This window comes from Tursiops truncatus, chromosome 6, assembly GCF_011762595.2.
Source record: "Tursiops truncatus isolate mTurTru1 chromosome 6, mTurTru1.mat.Y, whole genome shotgun sequence".
In the NCBI taxonomy this organism is placed as follows: domain Eukaryota; kingdom Metazoa; phylum Chordata; class Mammalia; order Artiodactyla; family Delphinidae; genus Tursiops; species Tursiops truncatus.
In genome coordinates, this window is record NC_047039.1 from 9,141,800 (window position 1) to 9,162,109 (window position 20,310).

The 20,310-nt window shown below is 51.7% G+C and overlaps 1 long non-coding RNA gene across 1 annotated transcript; it reads right to left on the reverse strand.

The window, feature by feature from the left end:
- Positions 1 to 1,097: 1,097 nt before the first annotated feature.
- On the reverse strand, positions 1,098 to 7,989 carry LOC117312766 (uncharacterized). Its single transcript, XR_004527221.2, has 4 exons — positions 7,880 to 7,989; positions 2,125 to 7,354; positions 1,290 to 1,359; positions 1,098 to 1,165 (listed from the first exon to the last, which is right to left on the reverse strand). It is a non-coding gene; the product is annotated as an uncharacterized lncRNA (long non-coding RNA).
- Between the last annotated feature and the right edge of the window lie 12,321 nt (positions 7,990 to 20,310).

Consider the following 20,310-nt stretch of genomic DNA (forward strand, 5'->3'; position numbering starts at 1 on the left):
GGGCTGGGAAGACTTTGGCCTGGCATCCCCCGGCCACACACCCGTGGCGGGCGGGCCTCAGAGCTGGCGTGCTGGGACAGGAGATCCTGTCCAGGGGTCCCTCGGAAGACACACCTCACTCTTAGATCAATCTGAGCACACTCCCTTTGAAAAGTCACGTGTTCTCTTCACCTGAAGTTGGAAGACTTTTTTCACTCCCTGGGGTGTCAGGAGTGCCATGGCCTCTACGTCCAGTTGCTAGGAGACCTAGCCAGGACTGGCAGAGCTTCAGGCTTTGTGAGGTCATGAAGACCCACTTGGAGGTGGCTCTCCCAGCCTCCTTCCTCTGGCCCTGCTCTCCAGCTGCCTCTGGGTCCCAGCTCCCCACACCTGCTCGGCCACCTGGAACCCTTTCCTATCTCCAGCCTCCCCCTCATAAACTGTTCTCCTTCAGGCAGTGAGCCTTCTCAGGCTTCCCTTTACACACACACACACACACACACACACACACACACACACACACACACACGGTCCCCCATGCTCCACAGTCTACCCACTCAAGTCCCACCCCCCGCCTTCTAAGCCAGGTCCCGCTTCTCCGCTTCCTTCCACAGTAGGAAGTGGGAAGTGGGAAGGTGAGTCCTGCTTCCCCCTGCCTCCCTGCCCATAAGCCCCGACTCCGTGCCCAGGAGCCTCAGGGGGGAAAGCCCGGGGCTCTGGGGGAGTCGCTGGCTGAGCTGTCTGGTCCTGGGGTTGCCTCCACTGGTACCTGCCCAGACTCTTTGGTGTCGGGCCTGGCCAGGGGGGGTCCTGGCCATGAGTGAGAGCTCACGGAGGTCCCAGCATCTGCCACGTCAACCACTCAGAGCCATCATTCCCGTCGGCCACGTGACTCCACCTTCCTTGTCCTCGTGGTCATATTACTTCAGGGCCCTCGCTGCCTCTCCTGCCGCTGGGAAGACCTGGGTTAGGGTTGCTTTGTTCCACTCCCGCAGATTACTAGGGACAAGGGGAGTGGGAGGGGATCCCTGGGGCCCCTCAGGAAAACTTACCCATTCCCTCTTCAGCAGCATTCACACCCCTGTTTATCTCATGGAGGGAACGAATAGACCAAGTGTGTCCCTTTGCAATGTGTGGTTGCTATGCCGCTGTCCCCTTCTGTCCTTGCCATCCCTGGCCGATGCTTCTGTCGAACATTTGTTTATTTCTTGGCTTCTAACGAGCCACTCTCTCCTGAATGATCTTAGGTCTCTCCACCCATTCCTTCTCTGCCTTCTGTGAAGACCTCCTTGCCTCCATTGGTCCCTTACCTGTTGCCATGATCCAGGGTTCTGTCCACAACCTCCTGTCTTTCTAGGTCATGTATCCTTTTTAAAAATTCTAATGGTGAGAACACAACACGAGATCTACCCTCAAAACATTTTAAGTGTACGATAGAGCTACAGGCACTCTACTATACAGCAGATTTCTAGAACTTATTCATCCTGCACACCGGATACTTAATGCCCATCGATCAGCAACTTCCCATCCGCCTCTCCCCCCGTCAGCCCCTAACAACCACCGTCCTATGCTCCGATTCTATGATTTGACTCTTTCAGATATCTCATATAAATAGAGTCATGCAGTATTTGTGCACTATGACTGGCTTAATTTGCTTAGCATAACGTCTTCAAGAGTCATCCCATGTACTCTCTTTTTATTTTTAAAATTTAATTCTTTTATTGGGGTAAAATATACATAACATAAAATTTACTTTTTTTTTTAACCATTTTTAAGTGTAAGTTCAGTGACATTAAGTACGTTGACATTTCTATGCAACCATCACTCCCATCCATCTCCAGAAGTTTCCCAACTCCCCAAACTGAAACTCTGTCACCACTAAACACTACCTTTCCCTTTCCTCTCCCCCAGCCCCTGACAGTCCCATTCTGCTTCCCGTCTCTATGAATCTGAGTCCTCTAAGACCTCATGTAAGTGGAACATACAGTGTCTGCCCTTGTGTGACCAGCTTCTTTCACTTAACATAATGTCCTCAAGGTTCACAGGCCACATATTCGTGAGAGATTTTACACAGTGCATGACATTGACGTCTGTCCATAGAAGCGACCTATTTCTTCCAGATTTAGGTAATGGAAGTGCACTAACCTCTGTCTCAGCTTGGGGTATGCTGATGCCTTTCCCCGGAAATGGATGATTGAGAAGTTATGCTGCTTGGTAGGTTTCTAGGGGTCTCCGGGGCTGTCGTGTTGGGGAGTGTTGCCAGAGGGAGTCTTCATGCAGTGGTCCAAGGGGGTGAGTCTCCGAGTCCGGGCCTGCCCAGCAGGAGCCGTCACAGCCTTCAATGCTGGGGTAGGGCCTACAGGATGGCCGCCATGCCTGGACTCTCAGGTGATGCCCCTTACTTGAGTTCTCTCCTAAGTCTGGGGTCCCAGAGCTGCGACGGGGCTTGATGTCCCAGACCTAGAGCCCCTTCTCATTTCCTTCCCCATCCCTTTCAATGTTCTCCTTGTGGTCTGTAAGTCACAATTCTCTTTGTTGCATCGGAAACTCAAGCTGGCTTAGACCAAGTGAGGATCTATTGTTTCACAGAACCAAAATGTCTCAGTGTGTGTGCTTCAGGCGAGGCTAGATCCAGGTGCTCAAATTTGTGTTCATTCCCAGGGTCGTCCCTGAGCTTTTCCTTTACGAGCCCCTTTCCTGAAATGCACTTCTAACCCCCGATCACCTAGTTAACGCTTACTGATTCTGCAAAGCTCCACTTGTGTGTCAGCACTTCTAGAAAGCCTCTGGACCCTCTTCTCCCCCAGGCTGATTCAGTGTTCCTCCAGCTGCCCAAACCAGCAACATGCGAGTCATCTTACCTGCTCCTCCCGCTATTCCTCCTTCCCAGTCACTCCAAGTTCTGCTGACTTTACCTCCTAAATATTTTCGGGTCCCTTCTCTTCTCTCCACCCCCATCACTATGACCCAAGGATAGGCCTCCATCCTTTCTTGCCTAGGTACTATCATACCCAGACCCCAAACAACTATTCTCCACACTGTCACCAGAGTAAACAAAAACAAACAAAAATCTGCTTATGGACTGGAAATTGGCAAGGGGGAACTTGCTAGAGTGATTATAATGTTCTGCATCTTGTTTGGGGCGTTGGTTATTCTGGTATAACCTGCTTGCTTAAGATCTCTGAATTTTATTTTATATAGGGATATATTGTTCCCTCTCTCTGCACACACAGATACATAGATATTTAAAAATGGACTATGTCAATTTCTTGCTTCAAAACCCTCAACGGTTGTTTGTAGAGCAGCCCCCGAAGACTTCATGGGGCTCACAAGGCCCTCCGTGATCGGGGTCTTTCTTTCTTCTCCAGCCCTTTCTTCTCCTCCTTCCAGAACTTTGCGTATGTTGCTTCTCTTCCTGGAAGCTCCTCTACTGTGTCTCTGCCTACATCCTTCTGGTGCCTCGGGTATCAGCTTAATGGTCTCTTTCCCAGGGAAATCTTTCCCGGGTCCCTGTGACAAGTCTGGTAGCCCTGAACGCGTTACCAGCAGCACTTTACACGTTATGTGTTCACTTAACCGTTTTGATGATTTGTTTTGGTGCCTGTTTCCTCTAGGTTGTGAGACATGAGGGCATTTCCTCTTATTGATGACTTTTGCTCACCACTCTACGTGCCACGGTATGCCCCACGGCCTGTTGAATGGCTGTGACTATCTTTGTCGTGACCCTATGATGTGGCCTTTCACCTTTCTACTGAACAGTTGCCTCCCCGTCCAGCCTGCTTATCACATGAAGGCATGGGCAATGTCTTCTTCACCCCTGGGGCCCCGGGGGTTGGTGTATGGCCTGCATGGTGGCAGGCACTCAGTAGATGTTTGCCAGCTGAATGATTGGAAGCATCATGAAGTGATACTGACAGAATGAAAACAGGCTATGGACAGAACTTTCCTAGGCACTTGACTCATTTTGGCCACACCCAGTGTTCTTTCATTAAAAGGAACATTCTCAAATTTCCCTTGAGATCCATATAAAAGCCACCTAGGGGCTTCCCTGGTGGCGCAGTGGTTGAGAGTCCGCCTGCCGACGCAGGGGACACGGGTTCGTGCCCCGGTCTGGGAAGATCCCACATGCCGCGGAGCGGCTGGGCCCGTGAGCCATGGCCGCTGAGCCTGCGCGTCCGGAGCCTGTGCTCCGCAACGGGAGAGGCCACAACAGTGAGAGGCCCGCGTACCGCAAAAAAAAAAAAAAAAAGGCAAGCAGGTTTAGCCCTAAAAATTACGTTTTGATAGGATTTTTGGTTCCATGTGGTTACTTGCCCATGGAATGGACTGGAAGCAATTAAAACCAAAGTCAACTAAGTTTTGAGAGAGACATTTGCCATCGGAAGCCCAACCTGACCTGCAACATCCTATGATTCTTAAATCCCTAACACTATTCCTGAACATCCAAACCCAAACAAGAGGCGGGATTTAAGGGCTGTGAATTTCTATGGAAAGTTATCCTCCCAAACACTGTTCTGAGATGCAGCTGCGGGGGAAGATGGATGAGAAAGAGCCTTCCAGAGGGGAGAACAATGGGGAAAATGTTTGAGGGAGATTCTCCCAGAGGGAGAGGGTGAAGCAACTGGCCAGGCTGGTTAATCAAGGACAAAAGACCATGGCCAAGGCCAAGAGACCTCACTGGTTCTGTTCCAGAGTTTTCCATAATTGCCATGGACCAATGACTGCTGTGGGCTTCCCATTATTCTCTGTACTTGATGGGAGCTTTCATGACAGTTACCTTCTGTGCTAGGGCAGACTCTGACTTTTAGTTCTTAGAATTTTGGGCCACAGGGACCACATCTATACATGATGGAAAGGAGGGCATTGCCCTTAGTGGACATGAATATGAATGTGAAGAAGGGTTTTTATGGTTGATGGGTAGCTCAAGAAGTGGATCCTGGCAGATAATCTTCGTGGTCTGTCTGATATTTATTCTCCCCTAGCCTTACCAATAGGGGCCCAATTTTCCCAGGGACAGCTGAAAAACATTTCCCTGACTACCTTGCAAATTGGAGTGGCCATGTGACACAGCTCCTGCGTATGTTTTCCAGGCTTTGAAAAGCCCTTTTGTCCTTTGCCCCTTTCTTTCTTCCAGTTGGGAATGCAGAGATGATTGCCGGAGCACCAGCAGTCGTGTTGCAAGCATGTGAATGGGAATCCCAACCCAGGGCCCTGATGATAGCCAAGGTCGGCTGCACCAGCCTCTGAGTACTGACCTCAGGACTTTTTGTGATGTGAAAGGAAAAAACACCCCCATCTTGTTTAAGCCACTGTTATTTGGGCTTAGAGTTACGTGTAGCTACACTCAATCTCTCAGTGTATGGAGACTAATTTCTGAACCTCTAGTTGGGTCAAATCAGGTCATGAGATGGACCAGGCAGTGAAACGTTCTTGTTCACACAAGTAAAGCGATTTGCCAGAACCAGGAAGTGGAGGCGTTCAGGTTGCAGGATATGTCCCCTGGTCACCAGTGTGAGCTGCACGTCCAACTTCCTGGCAGGACCCTGAGAAAGGGACAGTCAGGCAGTCATCTTGGGAGATTTTTCCAGGGCTGGGGAGGACGGGAAGTCTGCTCATTAACATAAAAGGAGCCCCACTGAGGACAAATGATCCTGATGAAACGAGTCTACCCTACTGTGGACACTTCTCGGAAGGCAGATTTAACCTTTGTGAGTGTGCAGCCCTTTGACAGGTGGGGACCTTTTGTTTCCCTGGGGAAGGACCCCTAGAGGGATGGGCAGATACACAGTGGACAGAGGTCATTTTTAGGACACCTCAGCATGTTAGTAAACCTCAGCATGATTCTAAGCGTTCGTTCATTCATTCACTCCAAGAATGTTCATGGAGCACAGGAGAGTAGCCATCCTGCCAAAAGTGTGAAAGGATGCAGAGACAGCCTCCAATGTCTGCTCTGACACGGCCCCTGACTCCCTCACCCAGCCCATCGCACTCACTCTCCTTTGCTTTATCCGCACTGCTGGACCCTCTAAGCCTCGGGGCACACTCCTCCTCGGGGCTTTTTGACTTTTTCTTGCCTCTGTCCCGGAGGCTCTCCTCCAGGTGTCTGCTTGGCCAGCTCACTTCACTCCAGCCTTGACCACAGGTCACATGCTCAGAGATGCTTCCCCTCACCCTGCCTCTCCAAGGGCCGCCCCGCCTTCTCTCTCTAGCCTCTGGTTCTGCTTTTTCCTTCACAGCACTTAACGACCTCCTGCCACGTATCAGTTACTATGTGTCTGTCTTCTCCCACAAGAACGTAATCTCCATGACAGCAGGGGCTTTGCTCTGCTCACCAGGGGGACGCTGCGCCTTGAACAGTGTCTGGCATGCGGCAGACACTCCGTGTGTATTTGTTGAACGGATGGACACACGCCTTGCCCTCAGATGCTCCCAGTCTCAGGCAGGAGCAGACCAAGTCACAAGCAATGCCATCTAAATGGGAGGACAGGGCACTCAGGGGGGCTGTGAGGGAAGAGAGGAGGGGACCCCAGTCCAGATGGGGACAGCTTCCTGGAGGAAATGGCTCTGCCAGAGACAGAGTGGGAATAACAGGGAACTGCAGCTCGGTGCAGAGAGAGGAGGGGTCTGGTAGGTTAGCTGGGCAGGGGAGGTTGGGAGAGCCCTTCTTCTCCTAAGCCTGGGGAAGTGGGTGGATGATAAGATAGAAAACGGTGAGGTGCGGGTGTGGGGTCCTGACGGAAGGTTGAGGCCCGAATTTCACACCACAACACACCACACAGCCCTAATTTCAACGTGGGATCGAGAAATGTGGAGGTTAGCCTTAGAGCCCGGGGTAACCTCTTGGGGAGGGATTTTTTTAATAGCTTTTAATGAGCCTCTTTGGTTGTGGAAAGATGGCCGTGGGGAATGCTGGGGCTGAGGACAGAGGCCACATGATCGCTAGATGGCTGTGCATGGAAAGTGGCCGGACTCTCAGTATTCAATCCCAAAGAGTGGGGTTCTGTTGGCAAGGAAGAGAGCGGGCAATCAATCCCTCCTGCCATAGCAACAAGACCTTTCTGCCTGGGATGAGGGCGCATTGGCTGGAAAAAATAGGAGTGGCAGGACCTCAGAGGCAGGAGAGGTGAGGGATCTGGGGGGTGGTCCAGGAGGTTGGGGCAGAGGACACGATGGAGGAAGCTGGGGTCTGGGGAGAGGTCATCGAGGAAGGTCCTCAGTGGTGGGGGGCAGTGAGGACCAAGGGGTGTGTCAGAGCCACTTCAGAATGGCCTCCCTCGCTGGGCTGCGAGGAACCCGACTGCCATTCCTTACCTTTTCCAAGGCCACAGACATCTATTAGGCACGATAAGCCGGTTGTGGAAGAATCAAGATCAACCTGGGATAGAGACAGGTAGCAACTCGAAAGCCACTCAGCAATATTGGGAATTTAGCCACAGTAAATGAGACTCAGGAGCAACGAGATGAAAGACCTAGCCCCCAAATCTCTCCAGAGATGTGGGGCGAGGCGCTGAGCTTCCCGTCTACATGAGATGGGCTTGGAGCTTAACTTCTCTGAGAGGAGAGTGACCCCAGTCTGGTTTTCACGTTACAGTAACGGGGCAAAGATGATGTCATCACCGAGGGGGAGGGGGCAGGGAGGGGGTCCGGCTGGTGGGATAAGAAGTCCGGAAGAACAGCTGTAGCGAGCAGGACAGTGACGGATACGAGGATAACCCTGCATCCCTGGACCCCGCACTGTGGAAAATGTGACTCAGTCAGAGCCTTTACCACTCTGGGTGAATGCGCTCGGTCGGGGTCTGAAGCTTCCCTGAGGGCCTCTTTTGGAGAGGAGACTGTGGCGGGGACGGCAGAGGCTGAGATGCTGGTGGGAGGGGCACGCAGCAAGAGAAGTAACGCTAACCCTGTGAACGAAGAGCCCAGATCCTGTTGCCCTGGTCAGAGGTCAGTGCAGACAGTGACTTGGGTTCGGAGTCATCCATAGGAAAGAGTGAATTCCTCCAGAAGATTCCAACCCCTGGAGGTGGAAAAAAAGAGGAAGGAGGTGGCTGGACTGATCAGCAAGAGAGTGGCTGAAGCCACGCCCCGTGGACTCTGGGCGAGTGCAAAGCAAAGTGGAGCTGGGAAGGGGTGACGGGATCGGGGAGGGTGGCAAAGGTCAGCTGAGAGTGAAGAGCAGAGGCGGTGGGAGGGGGAGAGGAAGAGCCAGGGCCTGATGGCCGGGGCCCAGACTCACCCCACAGCACTGAGTTTTCCGGAGCTGAGCCTGGAATGAGGGACTAGGCCTGGGCAGTGAGCTGGTGAGGGGGGGTGTAGACACAGGGGATCGAGTCAAGGGGATTTGAGGCCAGGTTGTGGGCTGGGTGCCACACAGACAACCCAGTCTCTGGGCACGGTGGCTAGACTGGAACGGAAGGGAGAGTCTCCATCAAAGGTGCCTAAGGGGACTGAGGAAGACAGCGCACGAGGCCAGACAGGACAGGTGGTGAGCCCCGCAAAGGGACAAGGGAATTTGCACCATGGTGAGAAATGCGGTCTGGAGGCCACAGTTTTGTGGAAGACCAGCCCCGTCCCTGGGAGGGCGAGGGGGTGACGCGGAGTCCCTTGAGGACATTAGGAGAGCAGGGCTGCAGTGACAGCGAGGAAGTGGAGGGTTCACTCCACGAAAAGGTGGATGACGCAGAGCTGTTGAGCTCAGAGAACACCATGCACGGGGCAGAGCAGCATCCTCTGTGCAAAGAAGAGTGAGCTCAAGGGCCACGTGGGGCAGCGTGTGCAACGCCCATGAGGGACGGAGGGTGGCCCAGAGAGGCCCGAGCTTGGTCTGGTGCTGGCATGACGGGGACGGGCACCCAGGAGGAATGGCAGTCAGGAGGTGCAGCCGTCCCAGTTCTGGGGACAGAAACCCACAGAGGGCTCTCCCAGCTGTCTGAATGGTCTGTAGCAGAATTCACGTGCCGGTCCCAGGTCCCACTGGCGAGCCGTTACCCCTCCTCTCACTGTCCCCTCCCTCCTGCCTCCTCCGTCTTTCCCCTTCATTGGCTGGTGCCTTCTGCCGTCAGGCTGGCCCCTCTGGCCACCACCTCCTTTCCTGCCTTTCACCGGCAAACTCCCTAATAGAAACTCTCTGTAGCCCCAGCCTCTGTTTTCCCACCCTGCTCTCACCTGCGGTGTCTCTCGTGAGGTCCGCCGAGGCTTTCTGCACTGCCTGCCCGCAACCAGGGCTGCTCGTCCCCCCACCTTTCTTCTCCTTGACGTCTCGACTGCCTTCACCGGATTACTGCTCCTTCACACCTGAAACGTGCTTTTCTTGGTTCTCCTGATGCTGGACTCTGCTGCTTCTTCAGTCCTCCTTCCTCGTTCCCTTATGACCCTTCACTCTCTTCCTGCTCCTGTAAGAAGATCATTCCTTCTTTGGGCATAAGCTGCTCTCTCTACGGAAAGCAGAGCACAGGGGTGAGACCCAGGGAGGCTGATGCCAAACTGCCTGGATCCAAATTCTGGATCTGCCGCATACCAGCCAAATGACCTTGGCAAAGTTAGTTAACTTTTCAGGATCGGTGGCTGCTATATAGTAATTACAAAGCCTGTCTTCTTTGGAGTTTTCTCATCAACTGCTTTAGCTCCAGATAATGCCTATTTTTTTTAAGCCTTTTTTCTTTTTAATTTGTTTATTTTATCTTATTTAGTTTTGGCTGCGTTGGGTCTTTGTTGCTGCACGCGGGCTTTCTCTAGTTGCGGCGAGCGGGAGCTACTCTTCGTTGCGGTGCACGGGCTTCTTATTGCGGTGGTTTCTCTTGTTGCAGAGCACGGGCTGTAGGCGCACAGACTTCAGTAGTTGTGGCACGCGGGCTTCAGTAGTTGTGGCATGCCGGCTCTAGAGCACAGGCTCAGCGGTTGTGGTGCACAGGCTTAGTTGCTCTGCGGCATGTAGGATCTTCCCGGACCAGGGCTCGAACCCGTGTCCCCTGCATTGGCAGGCAGATTATTAAGCACTGTGCCACCCAGGAAGCCCAGATAATGTCTATTTTAAAGTCTTTGTCAGACTGTCTCATGGAATTAGTTTCATCTGGAGTGAATTCATGTTCTAATTGCTGATTTTGTCATCTGTGTCTTTCCTTACACTGTATTTGTCTTACGCTTTTAAATTTTGGTTTGCAGGTTTACCTTGGGGGGGAGGTTTGTTTTTTTTTGTTTTTTTTTTTGTTTTTTTTTTTTTTGCAGTACGCAGGCCTCTCACTGTTGTGGCCTCTCCCGTTGCGGAGCCCAGGCTCCGGATGCACAGGCTCAGCGGCCATGGCCCACGGGCCCAGCTGCTCCACGGCATGTGGGATCTTCCTGGACCGGGGCACGAACCCGTGTCCCCTGCATCGGCAGGCGGACTCTCAACCACTGCGCCACCAGGGAAGCCCGGGAGGTTTGTTTTTGCTTTGTCTTCTCTCCCTCTCTCGCTGCTGCCCCTCCCCGTGTAGTAGTTTTATGACTGTCTTCATGTGCTTCTTGGTCTCCAGTCAGAACTAGTCATGACATTTTTAGAGTTCTTGTTCTACAATGATATTGGGGATATCCCAGACCCAGTCACCAGTAAGGAGGCCCCTCCCCTCTCCACTTATCAGGCCAATCACTTCTCAGCTCCAGCACTGCTGACCTTTTGGGCTGGATAATTCTTTGTCATGGGGGACTATTCTGTACATTGTAGGATGTTTGGCAGTATCCTGGCCTAACCCCCCAGATGCCAGTAGCTACCTCCCCTCCAGCTGTGACAGCAAGAATGTCTCTAACCATTGCCACATGTCCGCTGGGGGCAGCCCCTGCTTTATGAGTGGAGATCCACTGTCATAAAGTCATACCCTGACCCTGGGGCTCAGCATTACGTTTTATAGCTTGGTTTTCCTAGGAAGAGTGGGTGAGCCCAGCCAGCCTATGGTTTCAGGCGTAATCACTGCTTCATGTTTTTCTTCTAATTTGGAGCAAAAGAAATGTTTGTCTTTTTTTTTTCGTAGCCCAGCTATACCTTTTTGGTTTTTTTTTTTCGTTTTATCTCTCATGGCTATGAACTTGGAGGGGAGCATGTGAATTCATGCATGCATTTAATCTGGATCAGAGTTTTCTCTCTTTGTATGTTTCAAGAACGGCATCCTCCTCTGTGAAACCTTTCCGATCACGCGAGTCTTTCTGGTACTTTCTGTGTCTAATACTCACTTGGCGTGCTCTGTTTCGGGCCAGTCAAATGGTTGTCGAATGCTGGGATTGATAGTTAACTTTTGCTTGCTTGTCTCTTGTCTCTACAATTTGATGTGAGCTTATCTAAGATTTCTTTGCCCCTTAAATAGTGGCTAAAGAGGCAGTAGGAACATAGTAAGGATCTCAGAAACCTATATAGTCGTGAATCCCTTACGACTATATCAAGGCTTTGATTGATTCAAAGGCTTCTGGGGGTCAGGCACAAAATTCTAGTGACCTTTTTACAGCTTTGAGTAATTTAAAACGGTTCTCTGGAGGACAAAATCTATCTGACCACACAACTCATGGAATCATAGATACTTACACATGGTTGTTCTTTTAGGAAGGGTAGCCCTAGGTCCAAATTGCCCGGGACAGTCCTTGTTCACTCCTGTCGTTCCAAAGTAATTGGTCATTTCCTCTTTCCCTCCCCAAAGTGTCTTGGTTCGGCTGATAAACTATAAACTCCACTTAGAGGTCACTTGGTTCACGTATGTGAATCAAATGTGGACATTGAACAGATTACATTTTCCTTTCGCTTGCAATGCTTTCCCACATTCCTCTGGGGGGGAAAAAGAAAGCCAGTGAATGGTTTGATTATCCTTACGTGCTTATTCATATATTCAGATGAATTGACAGTTATTGAACACCAATGAATGTTGACCACTTCTCAGGTGCTCAGTAGACGTGAGCCAACACACACCACCTGAAATTTCTTTGTGCCACCCATATTCTGCATTTTGCATGAAGAATGTGGAGCTCAGCCAGTGATGCTTGTGTTTGTTTTAACTTATTAAAATTACTTGGGAAAGTGCAGTGTGTTGGCTAACTGTATGTGTCACCTTGACTTGGTAAGAGATGCCCAGATAGCTGGTAAAACGTCATTTCTGGGTGTGTTTCTGGAAGAGATTAGCGTTTGAATCGGTACACTGAGGGCAGCAGATTGACCTCACCAATGCAGTGGGCACCGTCCAGTCTGCTGAGGGTCCCAACAGACTGGCGGAGGAAAGGTGAACGTGTTCTCTCTGTTTGAGTTGAGACACCCATCTTGCACATTGGTGCTTCTGGTTCTTAGGTCTTCAGTCTCAGACCAAGACTTACTCCATCAGCTCTCCTCGTTCTCAGGTCTTCAGGCGTAGACTGAGACTAGACCATCAGTTCTCCTGCTGGCAGACAGCAGATCACGGGACTTCCCAGCCTCCGTAGGCGCATGGGCCAGCCCTTCCTTATCACTCTCTCTCTGTGTGTCTTTCTGCACGTCTATAGGTATCTTGTTGGTTCTGTTTCTCAGGGAGTGATCTCCATCATCCTGTAACCCACATCCACTCATATGTGGCTGTTTGGACTGAATTGCTGTATCCGTCAGCCAGAAGCAAGCCTTGAATGATCCTGTTTGCAGAATTTGTCAGGCGTATTGATGTTGATTGTACGGTGGCTAAGTCTTTGCCTCTTGATGGCCCAGGACTCTCAGGCCCAGTAGTTTCCACAGGTGGCTCATTAACCTGATTAATTTCCAGTGAGGAAACTTCCAGGCTTCAGATCCCATAGTGCATCCCTGCCTATAGGCAACCCTGCACCACCTAAACACGATATCCTAGGAAAGCATCATTTCCTGGCCTCAGAGAGGGTGGATTTGAAAATTCCAGGCTTCCCCCAAAGCGTTGCCAACGTAAAGCCAAAATGATCAATTTAGTCTAAATTAGTAAGGACGGTCCTCCCAGGGGAAACTGGTTACTCAGCATTGGTAGAGAAGACAGCTGACGGATGGGTTTAATTGTCAGCTGGTTCCTTCAGGCCTCCATGCACCTAATTCCTGTCTCATGCGACAGCATCGTATTTCCTTTTCTGCTTTATTCAGGGTTATGGAAACCAGCCAGTTATCTTTTTCCCCTGGTGTCCTCTACTCAGGACTGGTGTTTCCGTGGGGTACCCCAGTGTCCCCTGCCAGCACAGGCTGCTTGTGGCCCACGCGGGCAGCTGGAATCAGGCAGGGGGGAGACCCTGGTACACCTGGTGCGTGGAGGGCTCCTCTGCAAACCCACAGACTGCGTTTAACTGTCTTGAAGAGTGTACCCTTGGGCAGAGGGCCAGGAAAAATCTGTGTAGCCCACTAAGCTAATTATTCTCTCTGCAGATGGCTTCCCCCTAATCCTCTCTGGGTTTGTCATAATCCAGCTCTCTTCTGGGGAGAGCTGCCGGGTGTCTGGTCTCAGAGTAGGCAGGACGCCTGCTCTGTGGGGCTGGGGCTCTGGGCTCTCGGGCCAAGGAGAGCGGCCGTGAGGATGTTCCAGAGGAGGACCACCAGCACCGTGGCCCCAGGAGGCTGAACCGCGGCCGGGAGAGGGGAGGCACCCACACTGGCCTGACTTCCCTCCGCTGGACGTTTCCCTGGGGCTCAGAGGACTCAGGGGAGCCGGCCGTGCCCTTGTGCCCCCCGGAGGATGGTGAGTAGGTAGCCGTTGGTGTCCCATAGGGTCAGCACCCGAGGGGCAGAGCATCTGGGTCTGGGAAGTCACAGCCAATAGGGAGGCGCTTCTGCCTGAGTCTCCGGGACAGGCGTCCTGAGTGTGACGCTTGTGTGATGCAAGGCTGGGTCCCTTCCCCCGCCTGCTGGGCTGGTCTTGTTGAAACACGGTGCTGCTGAGATGCAGGTTCCTGCACGTTGATTTACAGGATGTTAGTATCATAGCCTGTCTGGTGCAACAACCTGGACCTGGAGGGGGAACAATGCGGTCGCTGGAGCCAGAGATGGAGAAATCCCTCCCGAGGGCCCTCTTCAGGCTCCTGGAGAAGCGGGGCTGCCCCTCAACCCCTTCAGGGGGAGAACCCCTATGTGGCAGTCGGGGCATCCTTGCTTCTCAGAGGATCTGGAGCCAGGGCAACAGAGAGAGGGAAAGGAGTGGGTCAGGGTCCCCAGACATCGCTTCTTTGAATTTTCTGGCCTCAAGGCTAACATCACTGTGCCCACTTCTACAGAAGAAGGTAGGGAGGCGCAGAGAGATTAAGTTACATAAAGGCCACAAAGCCAAACCCGGGTCTGCCTCTACCCTCTTTCCTCCTCGTTGCTCTTTTCACTTCACCCCTGGGCGAGGCAAGTACCATCCTCCTGTCCTGGGTTTGCCGACAAAGAGACCAAGGCCAGGGGAGTGGGGTGACTGGCAGAGGGCTCTCGACCAGTGAGGGCCAAGCCCGGCGTGACTGCCACAAACTGTCCCTGTGCCTCGGGTCTGCACCTTCCCCACGCCCCCGCCGACGGCTCCCTCCAGAGAGGAGGCATCTGCTCCATGGGAAGGGGAAGGGCAAAAGCCACTGCCTCTCTGCGGTGTGACCATGGAGGGGGCCCTGGGAGGGCATCAGGTCCTTCCTTCATCCAGAAGCATCCCTCAGACAGTGCAAACACCCCGCTTGGGGCAGCCTCCAGAGAAGTGCAACCCATGTTGTCCTCTGTGTGCCCTCTTAGACGTGTCGCCGTCATCCCGAATTCCTCTTATCAGTTACGGAGACCTGGGATGGACCTGCTTGCCTCAGCCAACCTTGGGGGGAAAGAAGAGCTTGTTGCTATTTTCAGCACCTCGGTGCTTAAATGCATGTCTGTGTGTGCGTGGGGGGGGTGGTATGTGAGCCTGCACGTGTGCGTATGTGCACGGGTGTCCTTGTGTTTGTGCCTGTGTACGTGTGCTGCTGGGGAGACCTGGCGTCAGGGAGAGATCGTTGCTACCAGCAACCACAATGCCCAGCCCTGCTCTGGCTGGCCACGTGGTAGCCCTGACCTCTTGGCCCTGGTTCCCAGGTGGGAAGAGACTTGGTTAGACGTGACCAGCCCTCGCTTCTTTCCAGCAAGATGGTGTGTGCACGTAGCGCTCAGCAGCTCCCGAGCTCCAAGTTCAATAACCCCAGTCCCTGTAACCTTTCCCTGTAAAGCACATTTTCCAATCCTTTAATCATATTGGTGATTTTCCTCTGAACTCCCTCCAAGATCCCTATGTCATTGGATAAGTATGTCGTATAAATTAGTCAGTAAATCAATCTGTGAACAATATCTCTTGAGCAACCACCCTGTGGCTTACAGGAGGTGCTTGGCTGACACAAGCCAACTACACAGGAACTCAAAGAATGTTCACTCTGCCTCAGATCATGGGTTCATTTGTCCGGCAGTGGCCAGAGGCACGGGGGTCACGCTGGGAGGACACTGTTCCTTTTAACGCCAGCATCCCCCAAGGAGCAGGGCTTTCCCCCAACATCAATGTCTAAAGGTACTTTAAGGAATCATTGAAGGAATCGCCGTGAGGGTTACAAAAACGGTCGTGATGCGGTCCCTGACCCCTGGGACGGGAGGCAGGGGCACAAGGTGGAGAGTTGTGGGAGTGGGCACGTGGAAGCCAAGAGGGCTAAGAGGAGCCTCAGTGGGGACCTAGCCAACCTCAAGTTTGCAGACGAGACATCGGTGCTGGGTGTGAGCTGCTTTGAAAGGTTTCCTCCCAGATGTAGCACAATCAATAACAAAGTGAAGCCGCCAAAAGACTTCCGAATTTGGAGAAAACCAGACCTTTATCTGAATAGTGGTTTCACCACTCATTAACCGAGTGAATCTCGGGCGAGTTATTTAAGCTTTCTGAGCCCCAGGTTCTTTAAAGATAACGTGGCAGGATTATACCTACCAGGAAGGATTGTTTGAGCTTAGATGACATCACATTTGTAAACGGCTGGTGCATAGTAAGTTATCCGTATTTATTATCTCTTCTCTGCACCAAATTATGGACCCGTTTCTGAAGAACGTTCAGCTCTTTTGGGCGGGTATATATTGTTGGGCGTTCCACTGGCTGGGATTCTTAAGTTCTGTTAGTCTACTATGTGAGGTGCACAATAGTATTGCCTCTGCTTATGAATACTAAGATATTTTCTTCCGGGTTGAAGGACAATCTTCTCTCAATAGCACAGTGTATGCGTCATGATTATATGGTCTTAGGGCAACAGTTGTGATCTTCGCCGTTATCTTTATGGTTCGGGGTCCATATTCTCTCTTTTTTTGGTTTCGTCTCAGTTTTCTGTATCAGAAAGAGCCCTTGACTCTTGACGGAGACCCCTGGCTCACTGGGCAGGGCAACTTTGGACCATTCACCAAAGAGACAGTTGTGGTGCAAAGCAAACGTGAGTGTGCATCAGAATCACCTGGAGGTCTTGGTAAAAGAGATGGCTGGGCTCCACCCTGGAGCTTCTGATTCAGTGAGTCTGGGTGGAGCCCCATAATTGGCATCTCTAGCAAGTTGTCTGGTGATGCTGAGGCTGCTGGTCTGGGGCCTGGTCCGTGAGAACCACGGGTGTAGGAAGAGCATCCCTGGAGCTTAGTGGAGCGTTGCCCAGGTGAGCTGCCCCTCTGAGCCTGCTTCTTCATCTATAAACTTCCACCTTACAGATTGGATTGAAAGGTAATAATTAGACAAAGTATGATGTGCAGAGCACTTTATAAACTGTAGGACACAACATAATTATTAATATTCCCCATCAGCTTTACCTTACTCACCTGTAAAATGGGGATAATAACAGAATTTTTGTAAAGATTAAGTGTGATGATCTATAGAAAAGCAATTTGTGAAATATAGAGAACTGTGGAGTCTTATTCTTATAACTTCCCTAACCCTCAATTTCCTCATCCATCGTATGACAGGATGGCCCCTGGGTTCATCTTGTGCGCCAGCGCTGAGCATATGGCAGTTTACTGTTCTAGATGTGGATAATGCCAGTTTGTGATTGATATCCTGGCTAATGCTACCCTGAGTCCCTGGGCCCTTTCACTCAAAGCTGTATGTTGGGCCATTGCTGCAAGCTAGGATGCTTCTGCCTGCAAGAAACAGAATTTCCTGCTAAAAGTAGCTTTCAGACATGGGGTTTGTTGTCTCATCTGACAAGAAGTCCAGAAGGAGGGTGGTTTCAAAGTTGATTAATTCAATGACCTGACCAAGTTAAGACTCTGGAATTCTTTGGGCTTTTTCCTCATGGTCACATGGTGGCTGCAGTGGTGCCAAGCATCACATCCACATTTGGCAACAATCAAAAGCAGGAAGAGATGAATCCCTGGCTTGTATTCCTTTTAATGGATAAAAACTTTCTCAGAAGACTCTTGTTGGCCAAGGTTGTATCACATGCCCTATGACAAGGAAATGGAATTGCATGATTGGCTTAGACAAGTCAATATTCAACCCCTGTGTCTGGGAAGAGGCCTATGAAACATGTGGTCACCCAATCAGTGTCTGCTGCACTCCGTGCCTTTTTCCAACAAAAACCATATTCATAAGGGCTTGACTTGCACGTCTACCACACAACATGGGGAGAACTTCCTGTAGCTGGGGGCACAGCTAGGAAGGGCTTCCAGCAGAATCTCAAAAAGCTATTTAAATAGGTATTTGTGAGCCTTTACAAGAGGGACTGAGCTCTCTGGAGGCAGAGGCAATGATGCAGCCCTCCGTCCTCCAAGTCTAGAGGGCCAGGGCAAGACCACAGCCTGTGGACCCAACGGCCACAGGGTCTTTCCCAGGCAACATGCTTGACCCTAGGGATTTACAAATCAACATCACAGCATTACTAATGCATGTGGCGCTTCCTCCTGAATCCAGCGTAGGCCTAGTACCAGAGCAGGAGCCTGACAGTCACCTAAGTGCTTAAGAAAGATGCTCAAGGGACTTCCCTGGCCGTCCAGTGGTTAAGACTTTGCCTTCCAATGCAGAGAGTGTGGGTTCGATCCCTGGTCAGGGAGCTAGGATCCCACATGCCTTGCGGCCAAAAAAACCCCACCAAAACATAAAACAGAAGCAATATTGTAACAAATTCAGTAAAGACTTTAAAAATGGTCCACATTAAAAAAAAATCTTAAAAAAAAAAAGGATGCTCGAACTGCCACAATTGAAGCAGTCTGGTCAGCAAGAGGGTGTGGGGAGAGCGAAAAAGGCTTGTATGTGGAATAGGGGTTGCTGGCTCTGAGACAGGCGTATTTGTGGGTGGTTCCAATCTCAGTCTTCCTTCTCCGTAAGAGCTTTGTGGACCCATCAGAGTGGCGGATCCAGGAGTTCTCTATAGGAAGGGGAGACCCCACCAGGTTTTTATTCTAAGGAGCAGGTTCCCCTCTGGGCTCGGGAATGGCTGTGCCCTGAAAGGAAGCAGGGCAGGGAGGGGAGCGCATGGCGCAGCCTCACTGCCCTGAGCCCTCAGGCCGGCGCGATGGGTGTCCTTGGGCCGGGAGCCCCCTCCTAGCTTCTATGAACTGTGGTGGGAAAGCTGTGTGGTGGAGACCCTCGGGGGGGCGGACCCTAGGGGCGGTACATGCAGGATTGAGGAGGATAGACACCAAGAAGGAGGAAGACTGGGTCCGATCCCCCTGTGTGGGTACGGTGTCTGTCTGTGCTCAGTAGAAACGATCTCTCCCAACGAGGTCCTAGCTGAGTCTCATACCCAGTACAAGAGTTGCAGCCGCAGAGCACAGGGAGATCAGCTCGGTGCTTTGTGACCACCTAGAGGGGTGGGATAGGGAGGGTGGGAGGGAGACGCACGAGGGAGGAGGTATGGGATATATTTATATGTATAGCTGATTCACTTTGTTATAAAGCAGAAACTAGCACACCATTGTAAAGCAATTACACTCCAATAAAGACGTTAAAAAAAAAAAAGGGGGTTGGAGCCAACGGCAAAGTCAAACAGATCTTATTGCTCTGCTGGCTCGAAGCTCCCGTTGTATTGGCAAAGACCACTTTGAAGGCCACTTCAAAGGAGACGGAGGACACAGGGCTCTGGACATTAGGGTCCCAGGCCTGTTGCACCGTTTCTTGGGATGTTCGTTTTGAAAGCTTGGAAATGCGTGTCCGATCTGTGCAGGAGCGGGACGCTGTGGCTACTGGATTTCAGAGCTGTGGTTCTCAAACCTGTCTGTGTGTCAGACCTGCCCGGGACACCTAAGAAACGCAGCACGTCTAGCAGGGGCCTGGGAACCTATATTGAACCAACAGCCATTAGGATGGTTACTAGCAAAAAACCTCAGAAAACGACGCATGTTTGTGAGGATGTGGAACCGTTGGAACCCTTGTGCGCTGTCGGTGGAAACGTAAAATGGTACGGCTGCTGTGGAAAACAGTAAATCGGTTCCTAAGAAAATTAAACATAGGATTACCATACGGTCTGGGCTGCCGTGGAGTCTCGATGGAGACGCAGCGTATCTTCACAGGGAGTCTGAAGGTGGGATGCAGCCCCAACTTGGGGCAAGAGGACAGGCCTTCAGATCTGGGAGTGGACGTGTCATTGGATGTGCGCTGCCTTGCGAGGGCTATGGCCTTGGGCAAGGCTGTCTTCCACTGAAGCAAGCTCTAAGGCGGGGGTGACGCTGAGAGCTGTCAATTGAAAAAAAATGCATGCAAAGTGTCAATACCCATCCTTTTGTGTTCACGGTAGCACTTTGAGGCAAGAAGTATCTCCTTGCTTTGTACACAAGGCACCACACACTTAAGTCGTTAGCTAGGAGCTAGGGAGTAGCTGAGTGGGTTCAGAACTCCAGCCTTTGTGTCTGAGTCCGGGGCTCTGTCCACACCTCCTGCCCTTAGGTGCTGGTGACAGAGGCTCTGTCGTGGGCCCTGGACGTTTGAGGGGCTGGCTCTGGCCTTCTTCCGTCTACACCCCGCCCTAGGGGACGAGGAGTCCACAGGGACACGGAGATGCGCCCCACCCAGAGCTCATATCCTTCCCTCCCTTCCTACCACACACTGAGGACCTGGAATTCCCAGGAAGTTTCTAAGGCTTGCATCACCTCTTCTCTGGGTCCATCCTCCCAAGGGCCCTGGCAAGGCATGCAAAATCCCTCGATAACTCGTGAATAAAAGACAAGGTCTTAACAGGACACAGAGAGCACCTAGCCATTCAGAAAACCAGCACTGGTGTCCTTGCTTCTGGGCTCCAACCGCAGCTTCACTCCTCAGCTGCCGCCTGCCTCTAGGTCATTTAAACCTCTGAGCCTCCGTTTCCTCCACCATCAAGTGGAGATGACAACAGTGGGTCCTGAGGACACGTTGGCAGGGTGAGCCGTCCACAATCGGATACTGAGGCTGTGAGATCCCCATCACGGCAGACTCTCAG